The 19,603-nt window shown below is 37.3% G+C and overlaps 1 long non-coding RNA gene and 1 pseudogene across 1 annotated transcript; one reads left to right on the top strand and one right to left on the bottom strand.

The window, feature by feature from the left end:
- The first annotated feature begins 1,267 nt into the window (after positions 1 to 1,267).
- LOC124898749 lies at positions 1,268 to 16,258 on the top strand. The gene is made up of 3 exons (XR_007055516.1): positions 1,268 to 1,277; positions 1,850 to 1,852; positions 16,121 to 16,258. It is a non-coding gene; the product is annotated as an uncharacterized LOC124898749 (long non-coding RNA).
- LOC124898748 lies at positions 15,405 to 16,096 on the bottom strand (annotated as a pseudogene).
- Positions 16,259 to 19,603: the final 3,345 nt, after the last annotated feature.

Genomic DNA, 19,603 nt, shown 5'->3' with positions numbered 1-19,603 from the left:
TCACCTATCACCACATAATAGAGACTATTGGATCACACCGGAGCCCCCCGTATAAACGGGTTTTAGGGGCCTTGCGTGACTGCAAGATTCTGCTAATGGGTCGTGGTTTATGGTAAATTCTTTTTCTTAGAAAGAATAAATGGATAAAGGATTCTTGTGTTATGGTTTTTGTAGTTGTGAGAATTTTTTTCGGATAGGATTTATGTTGGCTTCGTTGGGAGGCTCGTGTAGTTTGTTACGTCAGCTATAAAAGGATAAGTTGTGTTGGAATTGATAAAGTTCTGTGGAGTTCATTATTGCATAAAAGAAGTCAAATAGTGGCTACGGCGCGTTGAGGTACTTCTTCGATGGTCCCCATACGCCCGGCCTACCAGCATGCTCTAAAGAATTCATGATTTATATATGTTTTAGGCCAGTGAGAGGGAGTGCGGAATAAGGATTGATTTTACTGTATCCATCTAATCCCACCCCATCTACCTATTTTTGAAAGTCAATTTTTGATCCCTCTCTAGAGATTGCAATCCCTACGAGTCGGGAAGGAATGAGTAATTGGTCAGGGAATCTGGCATCGACCCTCTTGGATTTGGTAGGAGCAGGAGTAGCTAAGTTAGTATCGATCCGGTGAAGAAAAGAGAATTTAGTTGATAGAGACGTTAGATCTGGAGGAAGCATCTGGTCACCTATCCCCAAACCTTTATGGGAAAGGATCGGACTCACTCGCCCTACTTCTAAAGATGATAGAAAAGGTTAGGGAGTCCCAGCTGTTGAGGTGGAATAGTAAGAGGTGAGAGCAATAAAAATAAAAGTAGCAGAAGATCCTGCAGTAGTATATTCAGTTGTTTTGTTTGTGGTGGAATATATTGAAGCATTCGGGCCAGTAGATCCACAGTAAATAGGCATTGACTTAGTTGCTTTTGCAGTTTATTTGTTTCCCGATGTTGATCCGACATAACTTACCGGTGATAGTCGTAGTACCAAGAGCTTTCAAGGGAGGGGGCCAGGATCTCTGGTTCTATTCTAGAAACAAAATCTAAAATGTAACTAAATAGAAAGCGAGTCGTTCAGATAAGACCGAAAGACCAGGAAGAATAAATAAGAAAAGGGAGGGGCTCTTCATTCAACAGAGATAATGCTTATTCTTCCCTTTCCAGGCACTCTTGAATAAGGTAAGAATTTTCCCTATTCCCTATCAAAAGCACTTTCAGTATAAAAATGAATTGTTCTCAAATCAAAAGAAGAAGACTCCACACCTTCAACTAATTTAAGCAATTTAGTCAGTTGGAAAGTCATATAACTGAACATTGGATTATATACAACCTCATGAACATTACAACCAATCAATCGAGAGTCTTCTATACATTTTGAAACTTTCTATTTATTCTTGAATGGACCAAAAAAGATAGAACCTTTGGGAGGTACTTTCGTTCTACTCTACTATAGCAGTTTTAGATCTGCTGATCCCTCTCGTGCAAGTGCTTGTCTAGCTCCCTCTTCTTGATCTCTTTGTTTTGTTTTTAGCTAGATCTGTTTGATCAATCCTATATTTTTTTTCCATGATAGCGATATTCCTTTGCTACTTCTTTCATTAACTAATGGAAAAAAACCTTTGGTCTCAGGAACACGAGCTAGACTCTCATATTCGGCTAATGAATGATCGAATCGGGGGGATCTCCCAATAATTAATAATAAAGACTAATACAAGGCTTCCTTCTCCCTTCAATCAAAGAAAATATAGAAAGAAAAAAATTAGTACACTAATCTAACCTTATTAGACAAATACAAGGTCTTAAGGCTGACCCCTTCGGTGTCTCTTGGCCTTGAAGGACCGTAAGAAGCCTTTGGGAAAAAGACGGTCCATAAAGGAAAGGGAAAGGTGCACTCTTGGAAAGATCTTCACGGTCGGGTGAAACACATAATGCATATAAGGAAATGAAGTATCCCTCGAGACCAAGAGCTAAAGGCGACACTTAACACTTCTTCTGATCTTTCCATGTCCTCTATGTTATTCGGTCCATCGGAGCTTGGAACATAGAGGAGAAATCATCTGTATCTGTTATAGGGACACCCTTCTTTGGAGTTCTCTTTCATCTTTGACTCCCTCTATTTTCATTCCATCGGGCCATGACACGTATAGAGAATGGTATGATTCCTGTTATAAGGACACCTTCGCCATACCTTCCATGTGGGTCGTTAGTATTTAATATAATATGCAGAAACCCTAACTTTCTATCTTCTCATGGATCTTTATCCATCATGCTATCAAAAAAAGTGAAAGTACGACGGGCTCCTCCATGAGAAAAGGGATTCCTTAGTTAATAGGATATGTCTTTTAATTTGGAAGATTGGAAAACCTTGGTCGTCCTTTGGACTTTAGTTAGCATCGAGCCCTCTTTTTAGGAGGAATAGGAAAATAGTTTCAATATTGAAATAGAATTGGATAAAGGAAGTCTTTGTTCATTAAACTGCATTACCGACCGATCTAGGCTCTTCAGAAGCAGAGAATAAGATAGCCTGCTGGTAGGACTGTCTTGTTGGGATAGGTCAGGAAAATTCCTCTAGTGAAAAGAATATACCCATAGAGAAAAATCCAATTAGTAAGTAAGATTGAAAGAGTGGGGATTTCATCAATCCTAGCAAGGGAAATCCCCAAATCGAAAAAAGATGAAGGGAAAGGCTGCCCATTCATGCGTAGACTAAATTAATGTTGGAATAAGTGCAGTTCAAAAGGACTGACTGATCGAGTTCTTATAGAATCTTATTTCATAACCAGGATTTACCCATGTGCAAACTATTTGGAATGATGCTTTGACTAGGGGGAAAACGTTGAATAGTAAAGGCTATGCTCAATCAACACAAATTGGATTCTCGAACACCGTCTTTGGCACCTAATACCGTATTCTCCTTAACTCTTGGGCAAGAAGCCCATGGAGCAGTGAATCCCTCAGATCTTCCATTCCTAGCTTCGAATTCCACTCCTTCAAACAGTTCTATCACACACTGCGAATTGAGTTCTTTGGCCTATTAGAAATGTCGACATGGAATCAATGAGAAAATCCCCAAAGCAAATCCAAGCAAGGTCGACAGGCTCCAAAGAACCAAAAATCCTATATAGCCCTATGAAGAAGAGCCTGTAGCGCTTTTTCCCATAGAACTCAAACCTATCCGAGACTAGGGTTGAAGCTATTTCAATCGATTTCGACATTTTATCGACAACAATAAAAATAGAGTGAAAATCTGACTTTATAACTGTATTTAGATGCCTGTACTTTTTACCCGGCATTAGGGGTTCTTCAAAATAGACTTGCGACTTTACTGATTGTCATTGAGATTGCAAGTTCGTGATCGTAACTTTTTCCAATTATGTCACGTAGCATGTTGATGATCACACCTAACCGTCATTTGATCAATTTCACACCTGACATTTTGATTCTCATATCTTTTTAATGAATGTAATGAGCCTATCTTCTCTTCTTTGTTCATATTCCAAAAAAGATATCAAAACTAATGTAAGACCAAAATATTCGGAGGACTCTTCTAACATAATAGAAAATATGTAATTGTCAGCAAAGTTGTTTCTTTATTTTTCAAATCCAAAAAGCCCTTCTTACTTAGAATACGTCATCGATTCAGAATTAGATAAAAGGGATAAAATCCCTATTTTTACAGTTTACAATAAGCGGTGAAAATTATTTTATCAATATGAGTATCCTATATCGATAAAATATTTATTTTGAAACCACCTCTATATTAACATATTGGTAGAAAGAGTAATATGCTACATCTAGACTTCAAACAGTTTGTTTTAACCATGTTAATAGTTCCACATTATTGGTTAATAGAGAATCAAAATTGATTTACCAATGAATCGCGAAGTGCTATGGTTCTTACATATAATTTCTGAATTTATACAAAAGTAATTCGCGAGATCATGCACCTATCTTTCCTACTTATAATGGAAGAGGGAACAGCTGGTTGGTCCAGCCTATTCTCCCCTCTTTTTAATTATTCTTTTATTTTTTCTGAAATTGAGTAAAAAATAAAAAATATTTGAGTTAGTTATAAATTATGAACTAATGAACTAGCTCTTTTATTGATTATTAGAACACTAAAACTTTTTCCCATGGTCTATGAACGGGAAGGGTGAAAGCGAGTCAGTATGTTAATTCCTCATCCGTATATCGGCCCTTCCCGTAGGTTCTTTTCTCAAAGAATAAAGAATTGGAAGAGGGAAATCTTGATAGAATTTGAAAAAGAAAATGATAATTTGAAGGCAGTAAAATATGTAAAATATATTTATTTTTCATACCTCTAAGCTGAGATTAAAAAAAAGGATTTGCAAATAAAAGTGCTAATGCTACAACCAGCCCATGAATTGTTAAAGTTCCCATAAAAGCTAGACTAAGTAATAACGTACCTCATATTTTTTTCTCTATCCCAGGCTATCTCGCAATAACCTCTATAGCTTGACTTGTGGCAGTCCCTTAACCAACTCCAGGTTCAATAGAAGCAAACACTACGGCCAATCCAGCAGCATAACGGAAGCGACAGAAATCAGTGGATTCATGATAAATTCCTCGTACAAAAAAAAGAAATGGTTAATGATACAATCAATAAATGAATTATGACTTAATTATTACCTCTCTAGGACTCATCCATTTGAAGTAACTAAGAAGTTCAGATTGAAGTAATAAGATTATTGAATCATCAGAACTAATTCGATATGTCTTTTTAACTTTTTAGCCACAGAGTCTTGGTGAACCCAGACGGCTTTTGTTCTCCCATTTCTTGTTTTTGTTTTGAACTATTAGTTGAATTATTTCTTGATTTCATTTGTTTATTAATTCAATTCACAGTCACAAGGGTCTGGAAGGATTTCTAGTCTATTAGAATCCCCTAGAGTAGTAAAATATATCTTTACTTCATTTCATATATAACTAGCACGAGTCAATATCTAATATCACATATACATGTCTTTCTTTCATAATATAAACCAATCATTCATCTTAGATTCAATCCTATTGGAGAATCAAGCGTCGAAACATCTAGAAGGTTTGGCTTATAGTTATTCAAGTACAGATACTTTCCTCTCCTAACTGACCTTTTCTAAAATACTAAAAAATTCTCTTTTTTGTAAATTCTTTTGATTCTCATATCTTTTCATCGGCACATATACGACACTTCGTCAGTCGCCAATAGCTCAATCATCTTTAGGTGACCTATCATAGTTCTAAGGATTTAGAATGTAAGGGAGCTATATCGAATAAAAAAGTATCGGATGAGGGTTGCAGTTCATCAATGAATAAAAGTGTATATAGAGTACACATTTCCATAGTTTCTATACCTAATAGATTTCCTACGGTTTCTAGAGCTAATAGATATCCTACAGTTTCTATAGCAAATAGATTTCCGATGGTTTCTCGAGCTAATAATATCTCGTTCTCTTTCATTCTCGAAAACACATACCCCTCTATCCCTCATCTGTAAACCCTCCCCTTACCTCAAAAAAATAGGAGGAGAGTCCTCACCCTTTAGAGCTACTTTAAGATATCCGACGACCCTTAACCAAAAATAATGTATGAGAATAAACTCCACCCTATACCAATAACCATGCATGAGAATGAACTATAACTGCTGTGTCAGTCACTTTTTTGATAGCTACATAATCTAGAATTCAACATAAACCCATCCCATTTTGGTTGGGACTGTACCCTCTGCTAAAATGAAAGAGACCATAATCCCCATTCCTATAGCCTTGAGAAAAGGTCCACTAGCCAAAATAGCTAATTCAGACAAAGGTTCATTACTCATAGCTTGGTTCACTGATTCTGACTGTGTCCCACTCACTCTTTCTAGAAACTTGATAACCTAAAAACCTTGTACTCGATGCTCTGGCTTGAAAAAAGCCTCATAGTCTATTAAGGGGCAAAAAAAAGATGGGTCTAGTATAGAGCTATGGTCCACCATGTACCAAACAACACACCCCATACCTCATAATAAGAGTAAAGTAATGGCCAACATAACCTGGTCTGCATGATACTACATCTGTTAATACTTTTTCAACATCCAATGGGTCATTCACTAAAGAATGATAGACAGCTCCTAAACTCGATAAAGTGAATAAAGTTGTCTCCGATGAGATTTTACTAGTAATGTACTCGAATCCCAATTTATTATTGAATATGGTAAGCTTTTCTAATTCATTGTTGGAATATTCTAGTTCTTTTTGTAGAAAGTGTTTTTGGCTAGGCAGAAAGCAAAATGCAAATGCCATACAATTATTCCTGCATGGCTTTGGGAAATAGCTCCTAACGATGACCCGCTCCTTCATTCCCTCTATGATACCTTCCCACCTGGGATGAAAATGATACCTTCCCACCAAGGATGAAATATTATCAATGCACGATTCAGAGAAGGATGATTGATAACCTCAGAACCCTCACTATCTTCAACAGTTAATTTATTAAAATGATTACAAAGGGAATCTCTATTGAAATAGTTGATATCTCTTAAGAAAGTCAATAGTCTATACCAATCCACACTCTTAGGAAACATAACCACTACTTAGATTAATCATGCGTAGTATACAAACCCTTCCGGCAAACTATTTGAATAAACACTCGCTAGCACCAAACGATGTAGCTAGTTGAGCTAATGGTGGAGTGATAATTTATTGTAAGAGGGAGGTATGTACACTATATACAACATTTATCATTGATTTTTATTTATTTGAAGTATTCTATAAAAGACACGAAATATCCTACCATGTATATACATGTAAAATACAAGCACACATGGTGCCATCTATCATTAACTTTTTTTTTCTGAAACATCAGCTTCTATAACATCTTTAGTCAAAAAATCTTTTATATTATCTTCAGTCTATAATTCTGGAAAAGATGATTATGATACATCCGTGCAGGTTCTCTTTGCAAGGAAGGAAAGACATTCGTACAGGTAGAAAAAGACGGAGGTTAAGCTATAGGCATGAGGAGGTAAGATATAGTAAGTTACTTCCTCATCTTTTACTTATCATTGGATTGGAATCCGCAGGCGATGCCTTCTTGATTGTGTAGTTATCCTTGCCTGCTTAGTGCAAAAGCGCGTAAAGTAGTCTCATTCTTTGGTTTATAAAGATCTTGTAGTAGCCGATGGTAGCCCGCTTATTAGATTGAATTGAATCTTATATAACAACACAATCGGGGCCTTATTAATTTAGAGACATTATAAATAGTATAAGTGGACCTCTCAAAGCTATAAGTAGACATTAGCCTTACTGGTTCAGGTGGTAAGGCCCTAGGTAAGCTCGGGTTAGCCTGTCAGGGTGAATGTAGGTAGTGAATGTAGCTTTTCTTCTGAATCATCTTAGTTCATAGCTACCAAAGTTCAGCATTAAGGTGAGGAGTGCGTTATCTAGGTGGAGTCTTCTTTCAGAACTGCTTTTTTTTCTTTCTCTCTTTGTTATCGCATCCACTGAACTGTCAGTATCGAGACAAGTTTGGAATGTTGGATAAGTATAGAATAGTCTGTTCATCTAGTCACAGGCTTGCTAAATCTAAAACTAGAACTTAGCTTATCACTGACTACATCAGAAGTGAAATCCTCAACTCCAAATACAATGCAAGCTGGAACGGGGTTGCCTTAGATACTGTGGTGTACATATTCCAGGAATCGAACCATAGCTAGAGTCGATCGAGGGCCAGATCTTTATGTATAAAGGATATCACAAGGTGATGTGGAGAAGAAATCATAAGATTTTGTTGGTGTGAAGTGAGCTCTAACAATTGAAGCGGCTAAAGGAGCCTATTTTGGTGACCCTACGAGGAAGTGTTGCTTATTAAAGTCAGCTTCAAACTTCTGCTAACTGCTTATCCCAAGGTAGGTGGTCTTAAATAAGAAATATAGGCATTTTTTCTCTATATCCATCCTTCGATAAAGCACTCAAACCAACAAGTAAGGAAAGGAGACCTTGAGTTGATATTTAAAAGAAGGAGTTCGTCCTGGTGCACTGCTTCCTTTAATGTCACTACTTTTTGAGTAGAAAATCCTTTTTGGTTTAATTCATATTCAACTTTCTCTAGAAAAATTAGACTTTCATTTCTATTTCTTCAAATCCAGCATGACATGTGTCAACAATCAAAGAAAAGTTCAAAAATTGGCGAATTCAATGTTTCCATATCCCTCCGGATAGGAAATCATATATTGAAGAGAGGGTACTCCACCTTTGTAGAGGATACAACATATTAAAATAAAAGAATTGGTGGATCTCTCCCACCAGACAGATCAGCAACACTAGGCATGGGATACACAGGCAGGAGAGCCAATTTGACCCGCAGACCAAATGAGTGAAATTTTTTTAGAGCAAAACAATTGTGCCAACTTGCGTACAAGATTTATATGTGGATTTTATACTATAGTCAAATCCTCTTAATAAGTCCTTTCTTACAGGTTATTCAAGTTCTATTGGCTTTCTTGCTTATGTGGTACTTCGAAAGCTACGCCTCATTTATGCACCGAGAAAGATCATCGGTAGGAAAGCTCTGTTATGCACCAATGACGGCCCCTTATCTTTACCTTTATTGTGCCCTACCTTATTTCTTTGCTGGCTTAAATTCCATCTCTTATCTTTTTTGTTTACGAAAGTTACTCATAGGACGACTCACCGGTAGACCAAGACTTGAACAGATAGAATTATACTATTGTTGTCAATGCTGGTGTTGCTTGTTGATGGCCCTTCGCTTACTTCTCTGGAGTCAATGATGCTTCTTTTTCCATCATGAAAACTGCTCGATGTGACGGGTCAAGAAGATTCAATTTGCTTGGTTGGGTTCTTTGCTTTCTTATTCCACTTCTTAATCATCCTTCATTTCACTATTGTATTAACATGGACCTAAGATGAGTTATATAGGTTTTACACTTTTCTTAAAGAAAGAGAAAAGGTTGGCAGTTAAGGCATCAGATGGAATTCAAGGATAAATTTAATAAGACAGATCTTTCTCTGAAATAAACCTACTTATTTGATTGATGTTCAGTTTCCCCCACTCCTAAGCTAAGTAATGAGATAATAAAGCTCTTTAAAGGATGAATGCTAAAAGAAACTATTTATGTAGTAATAGTAAATAGTAGCGAGAACAGGAAAGGTATAATTGCATCAGTCCTTCCAATCAAGCAAGCGACCAACGATTACCATCAAAGCAAGAAGTATAGATTATAGAATTCCAGGATCAAGTGGGAACCTGATAGGTCTCGCAGCTAGTAAGCTTTCCAAAGGGCGGCACCCACCTATGCTTTGTGTAGAACTGAAAGTTTAACACAACTGACGTAGGTAATCAAGAAACAATCGAGATTCAACGGTCTGATTCCACCTAATAGCTAATTAAACCAACAGAGAAAGCAACCCTAGTTTTTTAAGACTACCTACTCTGCCTTTTTAGCAGATTTCATCATACTTACTAGTCGTTGTTACTCCCTGCTAAATAGTTTATCTGCAGTTTGCAATCATGCTTTATTCCCTTTTCAAGTTGAAAAAAAAGAAGTAAGACCTGTGTAAAGCTTTAGTTTCATTACCGGCCAGAGCTCCTAGCCCTTTTGATTCTGTTTCATCTCAGTTAAAATCCACACCACTATCAATTCATTCTTTGCCACATATCTCTTTCTTTTTCTTTGTTGCCTCTTGAAAGGAAAGCCCGTCCATCAAGTCTGTAGAGTTCAGTCCCGCTAGAAGTGATCGTATCTTGTTTGGGAATTTTCTTTTATAATCCCCTTCTTCTTTACCATCGATCTTTTCCTTTACTAAGTTTCACTGTTCCTATTCTAGTTGTTCCAAAGGTACGAATCGAGGTTACCTCATATAGCTAACTTTGATAGATCAAATCATTCTAAAAAGGTGATATGCTTAACACAACCTTTTATTTTTACCTACTCCTGGAAAAGAGCTGATTCAATAGAAAAGTCGAGCAGAAAGGAAGAGCTTCCCAAATCCTACTATCAAGAAAAAGGCTAAGAGCACTTATTTAACTTCTAGCTTGTTAGGGATAGGATTCCTAAGACTAAGATGGTAATGTCATATACTACGACCGGAAAAAGAATTGACCTCTAGAAAACTCATTTTGAAGGTCTCTTTATGACCTTAAGGACTCTTTTAAAGTAGGTAAAAACCTCATTTATTATAATAGAAATAGGATTGTAAATCTAAAATGATTGGCGCATAGATAGTAGAATTGATGAAAAAATGGATCTGGTCTTTCACTACCAATTCCTTTCATTTTCGATTCAAGATGATAAGTCCAACCATGCTGGACATAGCTTTCTTAACCAGTCTTAAACTTGAATTGGATATACTTAAGTCTTTCTTACCTATCCGATAAGCCTTTTACAAACTTGACTCTTTCAAATCCTCTCAATAATAATTGATCGTTCACTCATACTTTCATGGGAACAATGAACTGATAGTTTTCTGTTACTGATCTGATCTTTTCTTTCCTAGGTGTGGACGAGACAAATAAAAGTCTTCTTAGTCTTTCACTTTTTCGATAATATCTATAAGAAGGAATACCTATCGTAAGGTAAACAGGAGTTCCCGACTCAAGCAAAATGATACCGACTGAAGGTAAGTAAAGTTTTTAGTTTACGGAAGGAATCCACTCTAAAAGATAGTCTTTATTTATCCAAAAAATTCAATGCAGTTAGCTAGAGTCGTGGTAGTTCAGTTCGAAAGGAAAGGCAGTTCAGTCATCCGCGGGTAGAAATCCTAAAAAAAAGTATGTTATCTCTCCTAGACTTCTTTCTTATTGTGATTCCATTTCCTGCTCCAAGCCAAGTTAGCTTATTATAGGGCTTTTGATTTTTAAGAAAGGCTTAAGTTCTTCCTTTATTAAGGTATGGTCTGAGAGTAAGATGGCTTTTTTCAGCTCTTCTGACTATGCTTTCTGTGATAGCTAGGCAAAGTCCAGGTTATATCAAAGAAGACTACTTCCTGGTGGTTTAGTAAGGGCTTTAGGAAAAGGCGTAACTGCTCTTGTTAGAAAGGCAGGGCTAATTTATGGTAAAGATCTCCCACACCTGGACTAGGCTAAAAATGATGAGTCTTCTCTTTTTAGGGTTAGACTATATAGAACTAGAATAATAGACTGATTGACTGTGGTCAGGTCAGAGCCCTTTATTGTCTGTTGGAGGAGATGATTGAACTTTATACCGTACCTTACTTAGTCTTCCACTGAAACTAGATTCTCTAAAGCTTACATAGAAGTCTCCCCCAGGGGAGGAATGAATAAGGAATTGACTTCTCTAAATCGAAAATGAAAAATAAAACAATTTCATCTGTATCTGGCACTGCTTTACTAGGCTTATCTAGGAGATTGTTTTTAGCTTTCACGTGTTGAGAGGGATAAAACCTTTAGCTTTAGCAAGTACTACTACTCCTATGTTTTTGGATAGTATAACCAATTATGTGAGGTTCTTTTTTATCTTTGAGTAAGGAAAATATGTTTGGAAGGTGCGTAGTGGTGAAGTCAAGAGATTCAAGAATCTCTCTTTCCTGTGCTATCAAGAATAAGGAACAGCCAACAAGGTTTTGTTCCTTATTATACACACGTGTAAGAGATTCTGTTTAGTGTAAGGTGCAAGGCTAAAGTCATAAATGAAATAGAACTCCCTGTCTCATTCCCGGCTAACCGTGAACAGAGTGAAGGGTGGGCCAAGAGCTTTTTATAAGGGATCTTTTTTCAACAATATTCCCCAGTCTCACCTATATCTTATTTCTCTTCTAGCTGGCGGATTCTCTCTTATATCAATTTCTCAACTCATAATAAGAAAGGCATAGAGAGCTCAATGTAAGAATAGTGGAAAGGTAAGTAAACTACCTCGCTCCACTAGCTAGGTAACTCCTTTTTCTAACTAAGAAGGCAGTAAATCCTTGTTGCCTACAAATAGGATTTCTTCTTATTCTATCCCCATTTTTCTTATATAGTCCGTATTTCAAGTAGTCAATATGCCAGTGCCTATTTATTCTTTTTCCCTACCTTCTCTTTGTTAGCTATTATGTCTCTTAAAAGTTCCACCTCTTTTTTAAGAGATCGATTTTGATATTCCATTACTCTTTTATCTTGTCCTGCGTAGTCTTTCACTACGAATGGTTTCTTATCAACCCAAACTCCATCCTTATCAAAGACAACTTCTCTCTTGGTATTAGTTGGAGTTCCTATGTTTACATGAATATATTTTTCATCGATGTATAGTGTTTTCAAATTAACATGGAATAGGGATAGAATAGTAGCCTGTGTAGTGAGATTGAGATTTGCGTATTGTTTTTTATACCAGTCAAGAGTGACCAATGCTTTGGTTAACCCTTTATGTTTAATGACGCCCTCGTGACCCTTTTTAAAGAGATAATAATTCTTTAATCACCGTACTCCTCTGCCTTCCCCACTAAAAATCTTTCCCGACGGTCGCTTAAGTACTTTCACACAACAAGAAAGCAAATTATATCATATCTCCCGCCATGCGAATAGGTTTCAAAGCAAGAAGTACGGCACAACAGAGGAGCCCATTCAGTATCATTTTCGTTTATGAATATTAATGTGTCCTACTTCACGTTGTATTATTCCTATTAACTATGACCAAACTGCATTTCGAGTGTCTTTGTAGAGAAGAGAGAAATCTTCCCCTAAGATAGTCAAGGAAAACCACTCTACAAAACAGGGAACAGGAGTTTGGTCATTAGTATAAAGCAATCAGCCGCTATCACCGATCGGTACTCAGATCGGATGGTGGAGTACAAATCTACCACAATGAGACAGGAATCATCAAATCAAAGGTCGAATAGAAAGCATTGCCCCAAGTTAAGAGTGCTTCTGCCCCTCCAATATCTCTCCGGTCTCCCCAGGTGCTCGTGTTACTTAATAAAAAAGCATGAAAATGATGATGTGGAAACCCTTCATGACTGCAATCGTACATTTTCATCTTAACAGAAACAACCTTTCAATTCAGTTTTGTCATTAGTATAAGAGGGAAATTGGCAGCTCAACGGAGAGCTTGCCCGTCCACCATGGATGACTTGGGAAACCTTTATGTCGTTGTTCAGCTCTACAATCCTGGGTTTTTGAAAATGATTTTTTTCATTTTCATATATCTATTTTTCATATAGATATATGGGTGCACTGATCTCCGCGTGAGATTTCTTGTCATTTTCTTTATACTCAATTTCTACTCATCATTTTGAAAATAAGCCTCTGTCAAGTTCAAAAGTTTAGAAAGGCTCTTAGCATGAGAAGGAGCTCAGACTTCCTTAGAAGGACATAAGCTAGAATGATCTTATGTATGGGTCTCGATCATTATATAGACTCGATCTAGAGAAAATAGGGCAATAAGTTATTAGAATGAATGAGGTCACCGCTTCACCCTATGGAAACTAACCTTAGTCTCCATGTCACGGGAAAGAAGATTTTTGAATCAATAAAGGAAACCTATTGAATCAACTTTTGGGAATAGAAGGGGAAGGGTAATATGCCAATGAACTTGTTGCAGGGGACAAAGCTGGGGATGGTAAGGTTCTTTATCAATGATGCGGCATTACCGCAGTTGTATGTACTTACATTTCTTTTCTGCTGTTAGGATGCTTTGATGGCATAGAATCAATAGTTGACATGCACAAAACAGAATAGAAAAAAGGGCTTTTTGAATGACTCCAATACTATCTCATCCGCTGCTCTAGCTAATTGTTCCCCTCTCCCTTTCCAAGTATGATTTCTATCTTATGTATGGCCATGCCTAAGGGCATATCATTTGAAGTAGATTTTTCTTTTGATCAATTCCCAAACTCTTTTTTGAGCTTCTTCCAAAGCATAGGGCTTTCTGGATGTAGGTGATGATATCTATAGAGATAGATCTTCTATATATCATAGAATAAAGTAGCACATGGGTGGATATATATATCTATATGAATCCAAATCTTGTGAATCACTAATGTTATGATCTTCTACATCCTGGGTCTTCCTGTTCCATCATCTGGATTATGTTCTTCATGTAGCATTCAGATCGAATGACTTTATGAAATTAGGTTGATACATCCACATATTATGGGTAAAGTAGGAGACATCTCTATTTTTCCCCCTGGAAATATTTTTAATTCCTACTTCTTAGATTTCAATTTGCCTCTGACCCACAAATAAAATGTGAAAACCCATCCTACTCTCTTTGACATAAGGGGAACGTTCGGTTCTGTCGGTGCTTGAAAGCATTTTTTCTCCATATTACTATATCTCGCCAGTCAATAATTTTATATGAGGAACTACTAAACTCAATCACTTGCTACCCTTACTCTTCAGTTTTCTGTTGAGGTCTATCCTGCAGAGGTACTCAAATTGGATCAGTGATCGATTTCTAGGTTTCGTCGTAAACCTAATTTGTTATTTTAAATTACGTAAATCAATAGTTCAAACCACACTTAAAGGTAGGGAATTTCCCATTTTTTATAAGAACTTATGTAACAGAAAGAATGGTATCTCCAATTATAGACCCTCTGGGATGTAAAATATATCTCCTCTCACCATCCCCATAGTGTATAAGACAAATGTATGCATTTCGATTAGGGTCGTATTTTATGGTTACGATTCTACCATATATGTCTTTTTCATTCCGTCGAAAAATGATTTTACAGTATAGATGATTATGACCTCCCCCTCTGCCTTGCGGTAATGATTCCTCTAGAATTACAACCTTTACCACAATGATGTTGTCCATAGATCAAATTATTTCGTGGATTGGATTTCACTTGACTGTCTATGGTTCCATTGTGTGTGCTCAGGGTAGAAGTTTTATATAAATGTATTGTCATGCTATTAAGTATTTTAATTGTTGTTCTTTTCTTTCATTGAGGTGGAATGGAATAACCCAGTTGAAGCGTAATGATCATACGTCCGTAATGCATTATATGTCCCATAATAGGTCCCATTCTTCTACACTTTCCCGGAAACCAATGACTATTCTTAGCTATTACCTTGACACCAAAGAAGTGTTCGACCCAATGCTTTATTTTTGTCCTAGTTGATCCTGATTCGACATTAGAAGTATATTGATTTTTCCCAATAACAGAATACTTTTGTAGGTAAATACTGCATATTAGATTCCATTTATAAATTGATTTTCTTCCCTATGAGTGAAATTCTCAATAATAATGCTAGTTCGTACTGTTTATTATGATATGAATATACCACATCAATTCGTTATGTATGGATGATGAGATTCCATTGATGTAGAGCCAATTCCAATAGACTTATTGGAGGGTCCCATTGGCGTGCATCCAGCAAGAATTGACCCTACAAATTTGCCAATTATGAGTTGGGCGCTTTAACCATTCAGCCATGGATACAAAAAGACTCAGCGAGTGAAATAGGTTTTGGTATTTCTTCTCAAGCTTTTATTTCTTCCGTTAAAGAAGATTCAAGAAAAGATGGAATAGGAAGATGTGTTTCCAGAACGAACAAGATACGGGTTGAGAAGGGGGAGTTAGCAAAGTTAGACAATATTGGAATGGGCATAGGAACATGTATTGATGTACCAAATTGGCTAATGCTCCCAGTTTGATGCAATGTATTCCACCAGTTGACTGAAGACTTGATTAATAGTATATTGATCGGTCCAGAATGGATTGAAATAGGAGCTAGTTCGATAGAAAGCTTTTGAAAATGCAGTGCACCCAGGTAAATAAAGAACAAGATGAATACAGAGGTTAAACAAGCATCCCACACCCAAAAGGTTCCCCACATAGGTTTTCCCCAAAACCCCCCAGTAACTAAGGTAAATAACATAGAAAAAGCACATATTTATGTACCGGTTCCTAAAGAGCGAAGAAAAAGGGGATGTTTTATTAATAGGAACAAAAAAGTGTTTATAGCCATAACGATATAAACAAGAATACTCATCCAAGCCACAGAACATGTACATATGGAATACGAGAATTTTCACCTTGTTGAAGATCTAGGGGCGCTACCCGAAGACTTAAATGAATAGCCATCACTGTTATGAACAACCGAGATCTAATGAGAATTTACGTGTAGGTTTTGGTCTTTGACATAAAAAAAGAAGGTAGTAATAAAGAAAGGGACAAGTGAGAATGCGGTCTTAGCTAGTGGAACAAGAAAGACATGGATCTATATTCAATACGCAATCAAAGGATTTCTCCCCAAAAAAGAGAAGAAGTCCCCTTGCTTTCTTTTTGCTCCGCTCGTTCGTGGCACTCCTTGCTCATAGAGAGGCATATCGAAAAAAAGAAAATCCTTATGGATACTACCTTACTTAAGCAATTCTTTTTATTCTTATTCTTTCTTTGTTGTAGTTCCTATATTGTTTTTTTTTCTTTCTGGGTTTCTTAGGGCCCTCCGTCTTCAGAATGGTCTACCTGGCCACTATGAAAGAATATTACTTCAATAGAGTAAATTTTTATTTAAGTTGTTCCCTTAACAAGAAGCTAGGGAAGCGATGCGAACACTTGTGAGTGCATTAAATAAATTAAATAGATACTCGCTGGCCTGAATTGTGCAGGATCGATCCCTGGCCTTGGAAGCCATCCATTCAAGCCTTTCCGGTCCTTTTTTATTTTTTTTATTGGACTTTCTATATCCATATGATATGATATGGCTTTCAAGCTTCCTAACCTGGGTTCGTGTGAATCATGAGAACATGAGCAAGCACAGTATTTCGCTACTCGTGTGACCCCGCCTCATGGCCTTCAAAAGGGCCTAAAGTGCATGATGATTCGATTTCCAAAATATATAAATATAAAGAAAAAGGCCTCCTCTTGCTATTCTATTTTTTTCTCTCTCCTATTGATTATTGATATAGCAAAGCCTGGTTCTATTGAGCGTGATACCCGCTCTCTACAAAGTGATTTTTGAAAAGGTCTTTAAACGACTCTTCATCTCTAGTTCCAAAAGGTTTAATGAATGGTTTTTTTCTCTGCCCACCACCCATGAAAAAACAAACTCTATAGAGAGGCCCACCCTATTTCAAATACCATTTTATCCTACCTCGCTCACCACCCCTCAGGCTTAAAAGCCTTTTTGTTGTCACCACTTACCTAGATCAATATGGCTAGTTTATTAGAGAGATTTATAGCTTGAATTAAGGCTTTGAAGACCCTCTCCTCTCGCTATAACTAGAGAGGTAGGCAACCTGAGTTTAGAGCCACCTCAATTCGGTATGTCGGAACATCAACCAGATTAAAAACCAAATCCTAAAGTGACTTTGAAATAGGTTTGAGATCTTTGATCAAAAAACTTTCCTATCTAGTGTCATCTCATCCTTCAGCGTCTGCACCAACTAAATCGGAAGCAACATTCAAAAGATGAGAGTAGGATCTAGGAGGATCAAAAGACTGATTCTCGGTCCCCTAAAGTTAGAAAGCTAGTTAGACTTCAATCTATGCCTAGGAAAGAAAAGTCACAAAAAGCGATCCATATGATCATAAATAAAGGCTTGCCTGCACGTCTTTTTACCACACGCACGTTTCCTTTCGATTGTAGCCTATCGCTACCTGGATCAATCAGCTTATTCTATTTTGCCTTGTGTCATCCAATTTTAGGGAATTCATTTGATTGTGAAGTTGCTTCCCACCTGGCCATATCGAGGGAATAAAAATAAACTTGCCCTTAAAAAAAGAGAAAAGAACTAGAATGGGAGAGGATGGTCATTGAGAAAGATGCCTTAATAGGTTGGTCATTTGTCAGGACGAGAATATGAGTTCTTCTTATTATTGGTGAGCCACTTGCTCTCATACTCTGCTTTCCACTTTTAGGTCGCTCTTCTTATCTGTCATACCCCCAATCCTCTTTTATATGAAGACATCATAACATATATATCAAATCAAGATCAAATAAAAGATTCTCCATCCTTTATTTATACTCGTCTATCCCTCAATTAACTAGATGAGCCTAGGATAAGGTTTTAAAAACTGTGGATATGCGGGGTGATCTAACCAACTCATCTTTGAAAACAAGATACGCTCCTACGTGAGGAGGGGGCAAATACAAGTAAGAACCATGCGCATGGATGATAGAGCGCGCTTAGAGGGAAGAGGGGAAGAAAGACTATAGAAAGGCTAAGTGAAATACTTATAGGGACTATTTTAACATTCTTCTTTCCTCTTCTTTCTTATCACCTTCTTTCCCCTTTTTCGCATCATAATATAATCAAGATCAAGATGAGTACCTCCAGGTCCAGATATCTCCCTTTGAGATCGTCAGCATCAGTAAAGTAGCTTAATTTTTTAAAGAAAAAAGTAGAGAAGGAAGGATGGTTGAAGCAGGACCATAAGAATTACCTTTAGAATTTCAAGTACCCAGTTCAACGCCAGGACAAATTTAGCATATCCACCAGCAGCGCCTTTGGCATGATAGGCAGGTAGCATATCTAGATCCATCGGTAGCAGAGCCACCGAGAGAATCGAGTGAATGACCTTAACGATCATTTTAGAAGTAGAGATTTACTAGCCTGACGACTCAAAACAACATCAAAATCCATCCCTCTTTTTAAAACTGATTAATTAATGACCCACCAAGCAAGGGCACGTTGCGCGATAGTAGCTAGCTCAAGGAAGTAAAACTAAGACAGGAAACTTCCCCTTTTCTTGACTTTTAAGTAAGTAAGACCCTGTCCTCTTCCCTTTCGAGATCAAGATAATTTATGAAGGTAGTGCTTTGAACATTTTCGCTGAAGTCGAAAAGATAAACATCTACCCAATATACCGGCAATGCTTCTATGAGGATACCTTTTTTTTACTCTCAACCATTGCCGAGAAGAGAAAATGCTCAAGGTTCTATATATTAATTCTTTAGTCAATTCATTCCTATCCTTTTAGTTTTCAGTCCACGGTTTCCTCTCCAAGCCAATCGATTGCCTTCTTAGTTAACTGCGGAACCCGCCCTTTATTTATTTAGATGCTTAGGTAAAGCAAGCCCCAGGAAATTCTAGGTTTTCTCCAAGATCCATCTCGGCCGGCATCTTGCTCTCGAGGGGGTGGGATCCTAGATAAAACTACTCATTGTTGTGTTACACCAACCCAAGGAAGGGCATTTGGTGAGGAGCATTGTTTTGAGGAAGAGAAAGCATAGTTGACAAACCAATCATCGAAAACAACTGGAGTGCTTTCATCAAATGATGCATGTGAGCTGAGCCATTCCTATCCCAAGTGGTGCCCCGATTTGGCCTGGCCAATTGGAAAAAAATTCACATATAGACTATCGCTATTCAGGAATTTTTTTCTATGTTAGCAAGCAGGGGCGTATCCTATGGTAGTCCCACTGCGGCCTCTAAATGGTCATCCCATCTCATCTTGATTTGGCTATACTTGTATGTAGCCAGATATGTTAGCTTCACATGAGAGACTTTTCAATTTGAAATAAAGGCTAAAAAGGCACTCATCAGTCAACTCTGCCCCATTTCTATTTTACTTTGCCGCTTATTAAGAGGATAGGTCCCGAAAAAGTATCCCACCTTTCATTATCTATACTAGCTGCCATGCAAGAACCAATAGAAAGGATTTCGATGCCCCTCTCCAACCAGTCAAGTGGTTGAACACCCCTCTCTAGATAAAAAGAAGAACACGCCATCA

The sequence above is a fragment of the Capsicum annuum genome, chromosome 5, assembly GCF_002878395.1.
Source record: "Capsicum annuum cultivar UCD-10X-F1 chromosome 5, UCD10Xv1.1, whole genome shotgun sequence".
Classification (NCBI taxonomy): Eukaryota; Viridiplantae; Streptophyta; class Magnoliopsida; order Solanales; family Solanaceae; genus Capsicum; species Capsicum annuum.
The sequence above is the reverse complement of the archived record's forward strand: the minus strand, read 5'-3'. Positions and strand labels throughout refer to the sequence as shown.